A 15,887-nucleotide genomic window follows, 5' to 3' on the forward strand; every position below is an offset into this window, starting at 1 on the left:
ACTTCTACTGTTGGACTTCACTAAAATGCAAAATCTAATGCCATATATACGTATACACCGTGTCTGATAAATACAGAAATATCTGTGTATATGTATAAAACCACCAGAAATATACAACACCACCTAGTAGAGGACCTATTATTTTGACAGAGGTAAATATTACTGGGGCTGTTATCCACTTAATGAGTTGAAGTGAAAGTCTCTGCAGCTGAGTCAAGTCTCCTTAATTGCATACTGTTAGAGAAATTAGAACCAGCTGATGATGGGTGGACCTACACTAAAAAAAATTCTAACTTTTTGAGACAGCCTTGTGTAGGCTTCCTTTCATTCCAACAAGCCTAGAGTGGAAAAAAAAGTTCATGTACTGACACCTAAACCCTCAGAACTTAAAAAAGCATAGAAGCCATCAGTAAGAAGACAGAGAGGAGACTGTGAAACAATGTAGACATTACATCTTTAAATAATAGTACTTAGACATATTGTTTTGTAAAATAGGTATTAAACAACAATATCAATCTTGTCAACATTAAATAGATTCAATTATGACCACTGTAAATTCCAAGGTGAAACTGTATCTGATTTAATAGAAATAACCTCTATAAATACCTCAAGCAAATCAGGGGGCCTGGTGTGATATACAGAACCCCAGTAGCGGCAGGGAGCTCTGAAATCACTCTATACCAGTAAGACCAATGTACAAAAATTTGTACCAAAATCTGAAGAGGACAAAACAGAACAGTCCAAAAACCATCAGGGATTAGGGAGTTCCAGTTCCAGAGGAGCTCCACAGACATGGGGACAGGGGAAATAGCAGGCTGTTGCAATGCAACACTGACTTCACAGAACTTTCCAGGGATAACTCATCAGGCCCTGAGCACAGGAGTCACAGGACTGAGCCATGCACACATCCAACTGTTGTGGGACTCCTGTGAGTGTGGCTGTGCAAGTGGAGATCCTGAAGATGCACTGAGGATGACTAAGACGATTATTTTCTGCTCAAAACGTACCAACTACCCCTGAGAAGGGGGAAGTATTGGTAAAACAGCTGTCATGTCTGCAAAATGATGCAACTAAACAACCTTGAGGACTCAATCCAGCCATAGCTCTAAAAGATAAGTAGTAGTAGCCTAGAAAAACAAACAAACAAATCAACCAAACCAACCAAACTCCCAAGGTATTACTGTCTCAGAACAAAGTATTCTGGGGAATGGAGATAAACAGTAGAGTTTGACTTGACTTAGGCTAAGACAATACTATACTGAAAAATAAGTCCAACATTTGTTGAAACTTGTACTTGTTTCATCTTCAGTTGAATGCTGTTAAATTTGGATTCAAAATATCTACTGAAGTTAACACTTTTAAAATTTCCATGGACTTTTGTCTACGTTCCTGTGTTGATAGGTCAACTGGGAAATTCCCTCTGCCTGACTTGAAACTTCCTCCTGTCATTCTGTATGTACCGGTAAGACCTTTAGAAAATGAAAGTAAGGGGAAACAAAGTCTTTACTCTTATCTGACAGGCTGGTGCTGTAAATAATGCACTGTTCTAACATCATTCCCAGGAAGTCTCATTGCATGACAAATGCCACAGTCTGCCAACACTGGCAGTTCCCATCTTTTCTTATTGAAAGATCTATTTAGATGCATCAAGACAACCTGAAGGCTGCTTCTGATAAAAACAATGGGGAGTTTTAAAGGAGAACAGGCAACATTTCAATTACAAATTTCTATTTTATTTTTAGCCTAATTTGGTCTCTTTGTGATAAACAAGATGTTTTACATATGCCTAGTAGTAATAACTGATAGTTCATGCTTCTGTGTGTTATACTTGTTAAAATATTTGCATTTAAAAGCAAAGTTGGACTTGTAGCTCTAGGCTATGTATGTGTCTTTCCTAAGGAGTCTCAACTAGAAGAAACATTCTGAATTATAATTGTCTTCCAAATCTCAAATTAAGAGAGACAGAACATTGTTAACCCTTCACTTAGATCACTTATCTATGTGAAAACAAATTGTGATTTAGGAAAATTGTGTAGAGACCTAGTAGATATTCTGGAATCACTTGACTCTCCCTATATTCAATCACAAAGATTAGACAGATGAGTACAGATTACTTATGCTGTCAAGGGTTGGAAGATCAGGCCTCAGGTAATTACAGCATTAGAACATACGTACTTTATGAGGAGATCAATTTTCCAGTTAAAAGCTTTTTGCCTGATTCAGAGAAGCAAATTACTTGAAACTTTGCAGAAAGTAGTAATAGATTATGAGAGAAGAGATCCTGTGTTCAAAACAGCTGCTGAACTACTCACACAAGCTTTTATTACCTTCAGAAAGCTGTGTTGTATAGAATACTTCCTGTGTTGGTCTTGCATCATATGCCCTACAGAAAAATGAAATACTGATATGCAAATCCAGTGTCTTTCACCGAGGAATCTGTAAGAAAGAATATAAAGTTTGATGGCCAAGATTTCAAAAGTGACTTGTTGCTTTGGGATGAGCATGGGCAAGCATTAAGAGTACTCCTCAAGAGGCCGAGGAGACAGAAACAACTGTCTCTGCTCCTCCTTCTCCTCGCGGGGGGCACTTCTCACACTCTTCTCCCCTGCTCCAGCACGGGGCCCCTCCCCTAGGACAGAGTCCACCACAAACTTCTCAAACATTAGTCCAATCCCAAGGCTTCAGTTCTTCACATCCTGCTCCAGTGTGGGTCCCCACAGGGTCCCAAGTTCTGCCACCAAACCTGCTCCAGTGTGGGCTCCTCTCTCCGTAGGCCCTGACTTCCCATGGGGTCATGGCCTCCTTCAGGCATCCTCCTGCTCCTACATGGTCTCCCTCCATGGGCTTCCATTGGCTGCAGGAAAATCTCTGGTGGCTGGAGCACCTCCTGCCTCTTCTTCTCCACTGAACTTGGTGTCAGCAGAGTTTCTCTCAAATATTCTTACTCCTCTCCCCAGCTGCAATGGCTGTTCTCACTTCTGGAACAAATACTATCCCATCCACTGTTGATGATGGGCTCAGCCCTGGCCAGCAGCGGATCCATCCTGCAGCTGGCTGGCATTGGCTCTATCAGCCACGGGGGAAGCTTCTGGCAGCTTCTCACAGAAGCCACTCCTGGAGCCTCCCTCTATCAAAGCCTTGCCACACAAACCAAAATCATTGCTAAACCTGACTGAACTCTGCAGCTGCAGTAGAGCTGTCCCTCCCTATTTCCTCCCACACTTGTGCATTCTTTCAACAGATTTTGTACCAAATCACACCTATTTTAGTATTTCCTGATTATTTGCTCAATAAAAAATCATCTAGAAAAAAATATTAAAATTTGTCTAGAAAAAGAAATAGGAATGAAGTAACAGCTTGACAGTGGCAAGTTGTCAAGTCCTTACTTCTGTAGCCACAGAAAATTGTATTTTGTAAGATCATTTTGAGGTATACCAGGAAAAAAGTAGAGTAGATTAAATTGTTTACAACGTTATTCTTCGGTCAAGCAAAAGCATACCAGTGTATATATATTAGGTACTATATCCAGCTGAGGGACTTGCCCACAGCATCCCAATGAAAAAATGAAGTTTTAATTAGCTTTGAAATACTTAACTGTCCTTGACAAATATGGGCACCAACATGTTTTGCTGGAATAAGAGACTTTTTATTAATAGATTCCTGTTCCACGTTCTCCACTGAAGATGAGAGAACTAAGTGCTTACAGTGAAACAGTAGGGAGGCTTATTAAATCAATACACATCTGTTAGATAATGGGCTCTGAGTCAAGAATGTTATTCTGAAAACCTCTCAGCAAAATGTTGCTTGTTTGGCACTGTTCTCTTGCAGCTATTCCCTCGTTGAAGGATCCCCTCCAGAGCTGACCATCTATTTTGTAATGTTCAGTTCCTAACAAGCGTGTCCAAACATCTCTGCCAAATGGAAAGGATTCTCCAAAAATCTCAGACAATATTCTCAATTATGCCAGCAAGTGACAGCAAGAGGCTGTGAAGTTTAAATCTCTTCATCCCACAACAGAAGGTTAAGACCTTAAGAACACTAAGTAAGCTAATGGGAGCCAAAAAATCCCCTCTACCAAATGCAATATACTGGGAACAATTTGTAATTACATCTTGAAATACAACAAAATTAGACACAGATATATATCAACACACAAATATAAAATTTATTAATATTAATGTATTAAATATATATTATATGAGACATGTTCCTCAATTAAAAATACTTGATTTGCGTACCTGCTGGGACATGCGGCCCTTCATGTGTACAATCAGCATCTCTCAGCTCAATCAGCAGACATTGTGTTCTTAAGCATTCCACCTTTCTCTTCTAAAGCCTCTCTAAAAAAGTCACTTCCCAGGCTGTGTGTACACTCTCATCTTTTGTCTGTCTTGCTTATTTATACTACAAACTGTGTGAGGCAAAAATTGCCCCTTGCAGTACCTATGAACTGCTCAGCAATTTCATTCAGAGTCCCTGAGCACTGTTGTAGTAAATCTGAGTAAGATAATATTTAGCCAGTTAGAGATGGATAAACATTTTATCTTTATCATCCTAAAATAAACACATCTCAATTCTTAGCTGGTGTGTCTATATTGTTTCAGAATGGAATGGTAAAGAAACTTAAAAATTAACATATATTTAATATATGTAATTGCAATGAATAGGAGCCTGTGCAAATGCCAAAGCAAGATGCTCTGAAAAAATGGTAGGGAATACAGAGACCAGCTTATACTTGTGACACTTTGCTCACCCATGTTATCTCCATTATAAGCATACATTTGGCTGCTTTTGTTATATTTGAATTCGTGTTTTACAGTGTGCAAATGTTTCTTCCATAGTAGGAAAGCATACCTGAAAAATGTACGTGTAAGGCTGTCATTCTACTGACTCACCATGTTAATTCCTCATACAGGGGTTTCAGTGATAGCATTGAGCATGGGCAGAAAAAAATAAGGGAGGGCTGATATTTGCACACTAAACAGTGTGAATCATAACATGATATCAATATTAATCTATCCCTTATAAAATCTTAAGGCCTTTTCATTTAATGAATAAGATGCTGCACAACAATAATCTGTACTTTTTCAAATTAGCCACAAACCATCTGGTTTCTCTCCAATTACTTCTTTTTTTTTTTTTTTTTATATCTCTAAATGTTACTGACCTAAAAAAGATTTCATCAAAGGCTGTAGGAATCCTAACCCCTCTAGCAACTATTAAATTGGTCCACTCTGTGTCCTCTGCTGACAAATCATTATACTCCAGAGCCTTACAATCCATGGTAGTATCTCAATTAGGGATAAAGATGGAACAACAGTGTTCCAAATTCTTCCATCCATCTAAATTTATTCTTGAATAAAACAAAAAAATCAATATACAGTGATCCCTAGTTGGTCATTGCTAAGTTCACCCATAACAAAATACGGTTTCTGCAGTAAACAAATCAAGTGGTTTCAAATCAACAGTTTAAAGTTATGTAAAGTGTCCTGCCTAAGTTTAATGACATTGGAAACAGCATAGTCTTCCTTTTTCTTTTGTTTTCTTCCATTTTGCATTATACAAAAGTGTAGCTTTTAATTTAATTTTATTTTTTTAACTTAATTTTTATTTTACTTTGGAGTTTACCTTGGCCAGTACTATGCTTAATGAGTGAGGTCTGGCTCGCAGAGGTAACACATTCTGAAATTCAGGGTATCCAGAAAACAATAGTGAAATGACTGAAAAATACATCTGCTGAGTTTTATTGATTTCTTCATTTTCATTAACCAACCATCCTAGTATAGAGACAAGAGTCCATCTTAGCCCTTCCATCTCCAATGCTAAAGCTATTCACAAACATGTCATAAGGACCACAAAATTTATTACCTTTGGGACTGAAACACCAATATCATGTACCAACTGTTCAAGAGATTTCAAGTAAATTTGGAAGTGAAATGAGATTTTTTTTGTCTTTTAATAGGCAAATACGCATGTGGCTGAGCCATGCTGTCTAATGCTGAACAAGAATGACCAAACAATTGTAACTATTCTACTTTTGGTGGATCTTTTAAATTCTAAATTTCAGTGTGCTGCAAGTAGGCTCTTGCATCAGCAGAAGCTATTGTGGAGGAATGGAGCATTGTTTGTGCCAATTCTGTAACTTCAATTTCCTGATTTTAGAAATACAGTCTATCAGAGGCAGCAACCACTAAATGGCTGCAATTACATAATCCTCAATTAAGAAAATAAGCAAGCCCATTTCTTCTCAGAACAGCACTTGAGTTGACTCTGTAACTAAAAGAAAGAGAGGCAAAAAAAGGCACAATTGCAGCAGGAGCTGTTCCATCTGAGCAGGGAGCCTCTGTGGAGGTATACTGAGCACTTCCAACCTACTACAGGTTTTCTGGTGTGTGGTGTCACTGGTACAATAGCACTCTTTTACCTTGTGGAATAATTTAGAGGATATTAAATACAGCTGTGTTTCACTACTGAATCATTTGGCATCTGCTGGAACAGTCAGGAAAATATCTGGCAATCTTTTTGCACTCCTTTTTATTAGAGCATGTGAACTTAGACTACAAGAAATTCTCCTTTAGGTGACAAACATTCTAATTTATCTCTGTGTTTGGGATACTGTGAGCCAACCAGTGGAAAGCTACTTGCAATGACAGCTTTTCCACATTGCTTTGGCATCATCATCCCCCACTTGACTAGACTAAAACAATCATGATTTTAAAACAAAGTCACTCTCTGGATGGGTTCCATAGGCAAATAGATCTCATAACTCCCTGGGTACTTTGAACTTGTTGAGATGCTCAATATATTTACCAGATTTAGAGTCTGTTTTAGTGAATCTTGAGAGAATGCTGAAGACACCTTAAAGATTTTATGGCTTCCTGAACTCAGATGCTTATAATAAAGTCTGTAATTCACCTATTGCTCCTTATCTTACAGATACCTCAATGAAAATGAGTTAAGTTAAATTTGTAACAGTCAATAGTCTGTCATCCCATAGTGGGGATTTCTTGCTTATGTTTTACCAGTATCTTCAATTTGGTAAATTTTTTGTTTCAAAGAACTTAGCAGATCCCATGCACACACTAACTTCAGTAGCAGACCAAGTGCTGATCTGATTACTAGCTAATCTGATCTAACTACTGACAAGCTGTCAATCTAGGAAGGTTAGGTAACTGTAGGTTTAGTTTTTTCCACTGGCTCTATCCTTTTGAAATACAAGAGATTGACAGAAAACATTCTCTTTAGGTCAGATTCCAATATCGGAGGCAGCTAGCTGCCCATATCCCCCATCCAGTGGGCATTTCATGCCATGATTACTTTTATACACCACACGTAGCCCATTCTGTTAGCTTGGCACACCTAAAAGGGGACCACTAAAATTACATGCCATGGTGGGCAAAGAAGGAAAATATGTAGCTTCAGAAAATGAGTACTCTAGTTGCTGGACAAAATTTAATTAATTCATTGGTGTCAGCAGAGTTTCTCTCAAATATTCTTACTCCTCTCCCCAGCTGCAATGGCTGTTGTGCAGGTTTTCCCCTGCTTCTGGAACAAATACTATCCCATCCACGTTGATGATGGGCTCAGCCCTGGCCAGCAGCGGATCCATCCTGCAGCTGGCTGGCATTGGCTCTATCAGCCACAGGGAAAGCTGTTTCTAAGTACAAGCCAGATAGACACATTAATGCCGGCAGTTCGTCCAGGTGGGGACCATGAGCTTTAATGGTTTACCTGCAGCTTTACAATTACCTTAAGATGTGGTTGTTGTCTGTTGCTATGTTGTCACTTGTTCACTTAAAAGAAAAACTGTAGTTTTAATACTAGAATTTTTATTCTGAGTAAGCTTTTTTCAGTCAGTGCAGTGTCCTATGTATTGGTGGGTCAAAATTCATAACAAATTTTAACTTATCTTCCTAGTAGATATGTACAGTGAAATGCTACATTGTATTCCAGTGCTGTGTAACAGGGAGTCTTACAAGACAGCAATTCTTTGGATAAGTGGTTTTTTGGTTCTAAGATCATTAAGCTGTTTTTGCCCCTCTGCAGTTCAGAACTAATTCTTCTAATAGTAACAGCACATTTTGCTATCAGTATGGGAGCAGTGAATATTTACACTGTGGGTGTGAAGTATTGTAAACAGATCTCTGGCATAACTCTCACCAAATTCAAAGGCCTTTGAAGCAGCCCTGATTCTGACTACCAAAATCCTTCTGAATTACATCACTGTCTGTAAGGGAACAGCGTGATACCTACTGTGAAATGAATATTCCTACTATATCAATCTTTCTTAAATTTAGTATTTTATTATGACCCATGACTTAATTCACCTTTTGTACTGCTCTGTTTGATTATAATTTTATGTATTAATCATGTTAATCCAATAGATTCTGACTTAATCAAATGCAAGTCAATTGCTTTGTCAAATTATATTTTTAATGAAAGACATTTTTTAAGGTTGAATACCAATTAGGGATGTGTTTAGAGAAGTGTGGACAGCTTTAGACCATGGGAACATTTGACTCTCCCCTGAGAAGGCAATTTTCATGTCCCCTTCCAGGTCAAGTGGTTTGAAGAACACTTCTGAACAGACACCGAACTAACAGCAAGCGGTTATGCCTATGCACCCACCTGAAAAAATACCTGCATGCCTGCATGCTATCTGATCCCAATAATGGATTAGGCTGGGCAGACTTTGAAGAAGAGGTCATGATTTGCCACATGAGAATTAAAATTAAGAGGAAGACCGCAATCTATAGCTCTAACTTGGGGAGGTTTGCTTGCTTCTGATACACTAACTTGCCTAACAAGTGTATGTAATGGCACCAGTCCAACACACAGGATACTAAATGGCACCATGAAGTCACACAATGTACTTACCTTGGCACGAGAAGGTCATCCTTAATTTTTGGAGACATTTGTAAAGCTGCCTTGGGTACCTGTGCTTGTATCTCTTCAGAAGGAGTGTGAAAGTGCAGAGAACTGAGCAACTTAGGGATAAAATATCCTGACTTCATTGAGGGCACAGTATTCAGCTCCTAGTCTTGTTTTCATTTAGTGATCCATTACAAATTTTCTTCTAAATCTGACCAGTTTTCATCCTTTTTTTTCCCACTTTTTTTTGTTGGTTTCATTTTCTAGGTGAGGCACTTGATAAACTTCACTAGAGTTTGAATCAAACCACAGCCAGTATCAAACCTCTTAGGCTTCAAAACAGTAACATGAGTGATTGCAGGAGGTTGGCAGGAAGGAAGGACCAGCTTCTCACTTATTCCTCTCTACTCTATATCTCATTTTTCCTTCTTACTGCGATGTGTCAAGTTGATCCTTTGTCCCATCTTAAAATATTCTGGTTTTCAATGCAAACGTTTGATACAGCACGCAGTTCTTCTGTTGTCGAAATGGAGGATGTCACTTAACTAAGCTCATTCAACACAGTGAGCTTTTAAATGGCATTTTGTAGGTCCTAAGGAGTTTTCTTTCTAGGATGAAATTTAAATATTTTGGCTTCAATATTTATGTTACGCAGCTGACCAGAAGGGAGCCTTATTGCAGAGTGGGCCTGCTTATGTCCCTCTGATTATATACAGAGGACTTGGAAGGGAACAGCTTTCCAAAGTTTGAATTTGCATAGCAAAACAAACATTAGGAATGTAGAAGACTTGGTCTAATATTGAGGATACTGAGTGACATAAAATACAAAATACATTTAGTCTGCGGATACACTGCAAACACAAAGAGGAATATTTCAAGGAAACTAACCTATATCCCTTAAATTTGGCCTTTCGCATTATTTTACTAACAAATACCTTGCTGAAGAGGTAATCTCTAATTATATTACTAATCTCCAGTTTGAAGTAAATGAGCAAATCTACACACATTGATTGGTGTGGCTTTCCTGCACCAACTACGCAGTCATTTTTAAAACATCATGTCCATTTCATTGCTGTGATTAGAATTAAAATAATTTTATTTACAAAAGTGTTTTAATATTCTAAATTCTTTTACATAAAAAATGTAGTTTTAATTTGCTGTTAATTGAATCTCAATAAATGTTAAGTAACAGAGACACTGGGGGCTTTTAAAAGAAATTAATGCCAGTCAGCAAGGGCTCAAGTTTTCTCACAAAACTGATTGATGGCATGGAACATAGTAAACAATCTATTTTCTAGCTCCTAGCAGCTACATGATGTCCTTGTTTCTTATAGTAACACGATTGCCAATATTGACAAAGCATCACTGGGCTGGAGCCAAGCTGACCTCATGTCTCCATTTTTCTTTCTGGGCACGTAAACCTTGTGCTGCAGCTCAGGAACAGCCAGCCCAGAGCTGTTCTGTCAGAAAGCCAAAGCTCTCAAGGCACCTCAGAACACCAGATTTGCACGGACTGGATGAAAAAAGTGACTTAAAGATAAAACTGGTTTGGGTCATTGTTCGGGTGCCAGAAGGACTGTGAAAGCCAGGTGTTTTCCTTATACTGTACACACTTTTCTGGATTTGGACTGAAATGCACAAGATGTTGGTTATGCACAAGATACTGGTTACCAAAGCACTCCCAGGAACTATTTGTCATCTGTTGGACATTTTGAGAGGAACCATAAAACCTGGCAAGCTTTGCAAAATTTCTGAAGAAAAATATTTCCTTTTTCAAAGTTCCAAACAATCAAAGAATCCTTATGGCCCAGGACTAAATACCAAATCATGGTTAACACAAAGTAGGACAAAATAAAACTATCTAAAACATCTGCAATTAACTTCAGGATTCTATAAAATCTAAATATCCTGAATGTCTTTTGTGGAGGTTACACAAACTCATTGTCTGAAAATACACTTATGAAAGACATAAAGTAAAAAAATGCTGTATATACATTTTATCACTGAATCACTATATTTTGGAGAAGGGTGTTCTGTACAGCAAAGCTTCATGGAGCTTCCCTTCAAAGAAAACTAAATTTGTAGATATTCTTCAGCTCAGTATCACAGCAATTTTTGTTTATTTTGCAAGTGTACATCACATCATGGTGGTTCAGTCCTTGGCCAGAACTACTGACTGTTTGACCAGAATTAGATGTTTTTTGAAGCAGTAACCACTGATTTAACTGAAGATTACCATGCACTTATATTTTTACATCATAAATTATATGGAATAGATTTATATAGAAAACAAAGACTATTACAGTATATAATTAACACGAAAGTGTTCTCAAAGCTTAACTGTCCAACACTGTGACCAAAAAATAAATTTATGTTTTACTTAGCCATGTAAGTGCTGTTAGAACTGGGAACAAATTTCTGTAGGGTTGTCACATACCAAATCCACACCAAATTCCAATTTTCTTAATCAGTCTTTAATTCTGATGAACATTCCACCCTACTCCCACCCCCCAAGATCGTAATGATTATATTCGTCTTCCTGGAAGCCTTTTTGTCAGTCAGTTACAGTGACTGAAGAGTGTTGGCATCTGTCTGGGACCTTGCAGTTTTAGCAGGTGTGGGATAAAGCACTTTGATACTCAGTGCTGCAAAACTCACAACCATACTTTTTCATCCTTCTACTCACCCATTATCCTGAATTTTTCACAGTTCTAAATTTGTTCTAGTTTACACAGCTGTAGGATTTTTCCCACCTTTCCCCCTTCCAACATCCTTTTGTTTTAGGGATGTGCAGCCAGTTGATATTTCAGGTGATTGGTACATATGAAAAATGAAGAGTCTGCTTAAATATTGCCTATTAGTACTGCAGTACTTGAAGTCTCCCCAAATGATCCCTATTCTCATTTACATGACCTAGTTAATTTTCCCCTCAACACTTTCAAACAGAAAGACATCTCTAAATTTGAATGAACCATCTCAAGCTCATCCCAGGCTGATTACTGGGCTTGCATTAATATCCTAAAGTAGTTTCCCTTCACAAGTAACAGCCACACAGCAAAACCTCACCTGTGCTCGCTCCCTGGAGCTGGTCCTTGCTGCCCTTACAAATGACATCTGGGTGAATTTCTCTGGCACAAAAGGATGCTTCCATCCCTCTTTAACCCTGGCTGGAGATAATTAAACTGCACCATTCTGTTGAGCCCACGGCGATTTAGCACAAGAGTTTTGCATTTCCATCCAGACCTGCTGGAGGAGCCAAGTGCCTGACTAATTTTGTGCTTGTCAGTACATGAATGTCTGAGCAGTTCCACTTACAACAGTCACACTACTTACATGCTTAGGATTAATTAGACATTTAAGACAGATTTGCCAGTGATTACCATTAATTGCAACTGCAGTGGATTTAGGTCCTTCCATGAGAGTTACCGTAACTGCATATGTCATCGTCTTCTTTATAAAAGTTTTTGAAATATTATCAACTCCAAACATACTGAAAAATGACAAGTTAAAACAGTATTTTTTTAATCCCATATCTTCTACATTAAAATTAATCTAGGACTGTTCACAGTATGACATTTTCCTTTAATTTCTGCAAAGGGCCATCTTTGTTCAACGAATGTGTGTGGTGGAGGCTCACTGAGGCGGAGACACAAGGAAGAAAATGCCAGGTTAAGAATGATATAAAGAGATTTAGACTTTTAGGAGTCAAGTCAATTTTCGTCCTGATTGATCATAATCAAATACAATAATTGTCAGTTAAAATACCACTCTAAGAGGACCCAGTGCTGTAAGGCAGCATCAGAAAAGCTCAGCTTCAGCCAGCATCTGTTAACAGGGCTACTTTCACAAACTAAGTCTTTGTATGAAATGGTTCTAAATCATGGGCAAACAAATATGGAAACAGGAAGTCACTTTGTTAGAACAAACCTGCATATCAGAGCCTGACACTCCTGATAGTCCCATCACTGAGGGCCCATACACTCTAGAACCAGAAAAATACTGATGTGCCCTTTTAGGAAACCCTTAGAACAAGGTGTTAGTATTTCTTCACTCTTCCTTTGAGCCTGATTTTGCATCACAATACATTGACACTGAATGTGCCAAAAGCTTACTGGCTGCACATCGATTGCTATTCCAGCAGTTTTTATACTGGCATCCAAAAATGATCAAATAAGTAGCTCAAGGAAGGAAGGAGAACATTGCACCTGCTTCTTTGAGATTCTTTCCTCCTTTTTTTTTTTTTTTTCTTTTTGCCTCTAACCTGCTATACCAAAGCCATGTAAAATGTTTTGAGCTAGTAATGGCTCATCAGGAAGAAGAAAACCTTCTCCAGTGCCTTATTGAAACTTAACAAGCAGGGTGTTTTAAGAACAGCAGTGAAAATTATCAGTTCAGCACACACGGTACCCGACTGGTGAATATATCTGTTTACATTATGATAATTTACATTATCTATACAATAAGTACTGTCATAACTTGTCTCAGTTAGTTCTTATCTAAACCATCCTTATAAATTCCAATCAATATTTTTTTATTTGCTTAATTTATATTCAACTTGCCATACTATCAGCTAGAACACTATTCCAAAAATATTCTATTTTTAAGTTTTGACAATGAAAACGTCTTTCTAATGACTGAATGAAAAATTAAAAATAATTACATATATTAATTTATAGCTATTTATCCACAATTAAATCTATATCTAAGTGTCTCTAACTGTGTATAGCTAAAAGACACAAGGAAATGAGAAATGTATAGTTTATCTATACACATAATAAAGGCAAAATAAATACAGGCTAGTCATTTTATATTATCCTTTTGATCTTAGGCTACCAGTGGAAGACATAATCTTTTATTTATATTATGTGAGGTAAAATTTTGAAACAGGATTTTCTCTGTCTATCTTCCTTCTCACTTCATAATTAAGCCTGTAGGGCTGCATGGTTTAGTTTTTAATGCTGTACTTGTCAATTTCTGTTATCACTAATTTAAAGTTCACAGCTCCATATACCATAAAAATATGAGGGCACAACAGTTTATATATATTAAAAAAACCTCAGCCAACAACAACAAAAAATATTTTGCATTGAGGGGGTGTCTAAGTTTTCCTGTGTGTTCTCTTGATGATTTCATTTCAAACAGTGCTGATTTACAGAGAGCACAAAGCTCTAATGACATGCACTTTCCTCCACACGTCCATATCTTCTCCCATATATATTTTTTCTTTATATATATGTGTTTATATGATTGAGAAAAAAATATTGCCTTCATTAGTATGTTAGCCTTTTTTAATTTAACTCCAGACTTGCTAACACAGTCAGTCCTACCAAGATCAACTATGACACTCACTATGAAGAAAAAGCATCTCTTATTTTACACAAAACATTACAAGGTCAGATCTGTGCCTTTCATCTCTTCCCACCTTCACCAGACTGAACAATGGGCAGCAACAATCCTGTGATATCCACAACTAATTTATCCAACAAGAAGACAGGTACCACTCTGAACCGCACTGCTGCCTGAATAGGTGCAGTAAATAAGCAGCTTAATGGTAGCCTTTCAGGCAGGAGGGCAACATATCACAGCATGGCATTTTTATAATCTTCTTGGCATGCCTACAGCCAGAGCACCGAGCTGAGCGTATGTTCCCTCTTCTGTCAGGCTGAGGATGCATGGAATCGTTAGATTGTGACACATTGTGCCTTTAAGCAAGTTTAACTGTTTTATATCCCCTCTGATCTACAGCTTTGTACATCTGTTAAGTTGTCTCTTAAACTTCAGTCAGCACATCTGTGGATCTGATCTTTCTGAAGCTCATTGCATGGCTTAGGTTTTGCTCAGTGTTTCTTTGTATCTGTCCAGTGTTTATTTGCAAGGGATACCCTTTGTGTTAGTGTACTTGCTGAGCTAGAGCAAAAGCCGAGAGTTAAATCTATATGGGACATCTTCATCTAGCAAAAAATGAATGGTACACTAGGAACTTATTCCAATAATTTGAATTATAAATTGGTGAGGTAAGTTCCCTTTTCTTTACGTCTGAGCAGAGGAAATGTCTTCTCCCTGCCCAAAATGCATTTTGCTCTAGAGGCATAAAGGAGGCAGTTACTGGACTTCTCCCACAGCGAATACTGCTTCCCCTAGGAATACTGATGAAATGGCCCCAATTATGGATGGATACACTAATTGCAGGTGCACTGACTACCCCCTTAACCTCCAAATTATGTTGGCAGGATTTCAGCTACTGTTACGTGCTGACCAGGCTCTCAGCATTTTATCCTCTGGCAGGAAGCAGCCCTGACCAGCCAGTGTCCCCCAAAACTGCTGCACAGAGCCTGATGCAAGTAGTGCTGCATAGCACATTGAGCCAGCAAAGCAGAAATCCCTTTGAATCCTAGAAATAGTTGCAGAATTCCTCTGCAAAGGAGTATATGTCAGCCATAAAGGCAGCCTGGAGATCTCTGCAGAAAGGCTCATACTAAATGTATTTTACACCACTGTTTTATTGTGTTACACTGAGTGCCTTCATAGAAAGTGCAGGCATATGAAATGAACATCTGAATGGTCCCCAGTACAGCAGGTCTGGATAATGCAGAGACTGGGTGATGACATTTAAACATCCCTTTAAGTATAAACTCAAAAGTCAGAAGGGCCTCACAGCTTCTACCACATAGCCACCAAAATGCAAAAATGCTCCAGTAAACCTTAGGCTAATACAGTTCTCTCTGCATGTACTTGTCAGCTTTCTGCATTTTTTTTCTTGGGGAGCTTTTCCAAGTGTTGGAAGAAATGCTGCAAATAAATCATGTAGAAGGTTATGAATGTTTAGGTTTATTCCTGCCTTGTATTGAAAGGTATGAACTATTATTTAGTCAGTGAAAAGTTATAAACTGCCCCTTATAAGCTGCTGACAGAAGCCTTTATTTAGCCAACATTATCAGTGGATGTATGCAAGTAGTTCTTGTCTTGCCCCAGCAGTCAGTCTGCCTGAGCAGCTAAAGAGAGCACAGCAAATCTCT

General features: G+C 38.2%; 2 long non-coding RNA genes across 7 annotated transcripts in view; one reads left to right on the forward strand and one right to left on the reverse strand.

The window, feature by feature from the left end:
* Positions 1-15,887, forward strand: part of LOC104683804 — a 71,819-nt gene that overhangs the window by 26,958 nt on the left and 28,974 nt on the right. The window lies entirely within an intron of this gene.
* The window catches only part of LOC104683806, a 96,358-nt gene that overhangs the window by 17,886 nt on the left and 62,585 nt on the right, over positions 1-15,887 (reverse strand). Inside the window, exon 1 of one of the 3 annotated variants that reach the window (XR_005602825.1) lies at positions 2,328-2,848. The exons of 1 other annotated variant lie outside the window; for it this stretch is intronic. This is a non-coding gene — a long non-coding RNA (uncharacterized LOC104683806). Of the gene's footprint in view, positions 1-2,327; positions 2,849-15,887 lie in introns of those variants that run through there. One more of the 3 variants, XR_002043665.3, reaches the window with a different exon arrangement.

This window comes from Corvus cornix, chromosome 10, assembly GCF_000738735.6.
Source record: "Corvus cornix cornix isolate S_Up_H32 chromosome 10, ASM73873v5, whole genome shotgun sequence".
Lineage (NCBI taxonomy): Eukaryota > Metazoa > Chordata > Aves > Passeriformes > Corvidae > Corvus > Corvus cornix.